The following is a 2,620-nucleotide window of genomic DNA, read 5'->3' as shown; positions in this document are numbered from 1 at the left end:
CTGAACTAGTATATATATTTGTTTAGGGGCCAGCTGAAGGACGCCTCCGGGTGCGGGAATTTCTCGCTGCATTGAAGACCTGTTGGTGGCCTTCTGCTGTTGTCGCTTCTGTGGTCGGGTTGTTGTCTCTTTGACACATTCCCCATTTCCATTCTCAATTTTATGTGAATCCAATTAAAGTGGCGATCCGTTGTTAGTAACTGATTTATCTTCCGGAAACCAAGATGATTTACTGACGAACGTTCAAACGATTCGGAATAGATTCTTTCCGCTTCTTCGTAGCTCGGAGTACAAAAACAAAGTAGTATTTTTATAGTTCGCGTTCATATGCAAATAGTACACGAAGCATAAATGTGCATATGTGCTATAATACTTTTGTAGCAAGGGTTCGATCATGTAAATTGACACTCATTGTAAATTTGCATGGACTTTTTACATATATATGTATTTCTACATGTGTGCATATATGTGCAAATGTGCGCAAATGGGGCGCACCAAAAATTGTGAAACCATCAATCAAATCGAAAGTCACCTCTGAAGCATATTTTGACTTGAGAGCTCTAATGTTACAAACTTTTGTTTGGTGATTTTATAAAAAATTATATTTTCCATCTGGGTTTTACTAGTATTGAAAATCCATTAAACCAATCTGTCTTCTACTGTTGACCTCTTTGGATAAAATAGGTTTCACTACTATTCCCTTCCCATAATACTTTTTCTTCATGTTACAATTTTCACAAAGTGAAAGAAAAAGTTCGAAAAGGACAATTTGTCTAAATTCTACATTCCGTAGATATTCAAATTCTCAGTTAAAATAATCCAGAACATTAAAATCAAAGATGATGATGGGAAACACGCTGTATATTAACTAATATGAAAAACCATTATCGGATAGAAATGGAATACTCCGGTAAACATGAAATTATTTAAAATATTGTAATATTGTAATGTAATATCAATTTACTCTTATTAGATATTCTCCCTGGATACCTAATAACTACTAGTAATATATCAGGGATACTTAGTGCAATGCTGTACACTAAGTAAATTGTTAACAGCAGTAGTGTGCAATAAAATATATTTGTCACGTTAAATAAAAAAGATATAATTCGATGGAATCAGGAGAAATATTTGCATAGCCATGGAATCTCGAGAAATATATGCATAATCATGGAATAACGAGAATTATTAGCATAGCCATGGAATCACGAGAAATATTTGCAATGACATTATTAAGTTGGTTAAATCATACAGTATCTGTCGCCATGATCTGTGTATGTACCTTTTCCAAAGTACCATACAGTTCCTCTAGAAAAACATTTTCTTTTAATTTTTTCTCTTAATTCTCCCTTACTCTGCATTTTATCTTTCAAAGCATTCAAAGTAGTCTATGGTTGCTGTCTTTTCTGAGGATTCTAAAAGGTAAAAGTTCAATCTTTGCCAAAAGATCACTGTACTATCTTGGGTTTATGCTCCTTGTTTTCACTGATTCAAATTTAGACCGCAAAGATTCAAATATAATCACTTGTTTAAAACATATCAGTTTTTGTAATACCACAAAGAAATACTAGTTAATTATGTTCTGAATATGAAAAAATACTAACATTTGATGAAGATCTGTTAAATTAATGTATATTAATACGTGGAATATAATATAAACAAAACTTTACATAAAGAATATTTCACCGGATGTAAATTTACATTGAAGACAAAGCAAAAATCTCAAATTTCACTTATTGCCTGAAATGATGTTTGGCAATAGGTTGAATAATCATCTTCAGATTTCTGGAAATAAGCTTAATGCCTGAAAATTTCAGTCAATAACTTAATGCCTATGGATGAGCTTATTGCCAAGTATTTAAGCTTAATGCCCAGTTTTACTTATTGTCGCTAATATATACATATTATTACTACTAGTATATAAACTCATCATAGATACCCGGTAGACGCGCGTTTTGTCTACAAAAGACTCATCCGTGACGCTCGAATAAAAAAAGTAAAAAAGGCAAAATAAAGTACGAAGTTGGAGAGCATTGAGGACAAAAATAGGTTTTGTCAAATACAGCTAAGGCAATCTATTCCGGGGGTAGAAAATCCTTAGTATTTTGAATTTTGGCCTATAAAATGATAAGTTAATGAGAAACAGAAATAATTAGAAAACTTTAACCTAACCAATGCATTAACTAATTTCGAAGAAACACTGATATCAAAATAATGCGCATTTGTCAAGCAAACAAAAAGCTTAAAACAAGATCAAACATATGAAATTCCATTCTTACTATAACCAAAGGCAGACACGAAACATACGGATAACGTTATATTATGCCTGTCGGGCGGGATCGAACAATGAAGCACACAAATTAAATTATCTGATACCCGTCATTTGAATGTGAACAATGAAGCACACAAATTCGGCATCTGATACATGTCAGGCGGATGTGAACGTGAACAATGAATAATGCAGATTGGGTCATCTGATACCTGACAGACCGACGTGAACAATGAAGCATACATATAGTGTCATTTGTAACCTGACAGACCTATGTGAACAATGACACATACAGATAGGGTCATCATTTGATACCAGTTATAGACGGATGTCAACAATGAGGAAAAAAGC

This window comes from Mytilus californianus, unplaced genomic scaffold (genome assembly GCF_021869535.1).
Source record: "Mytilus californianus isolate M0D057914Y unplaced genomic scaffold, xbMytCali1.0.p SCAF_7, whole genome shotgun sequence".
NCBI classification, from domain to species: Eukaryota; Metazoa; Mollusca; class Bivalvia; order Mytilida; family Mytilidae; genus Mytilus; species Mytilus californianus.
The sequence above is the reverse complement of the archived record's forward strand: the minus strand, read 5'-3'. Positions refer to the sequence as shown.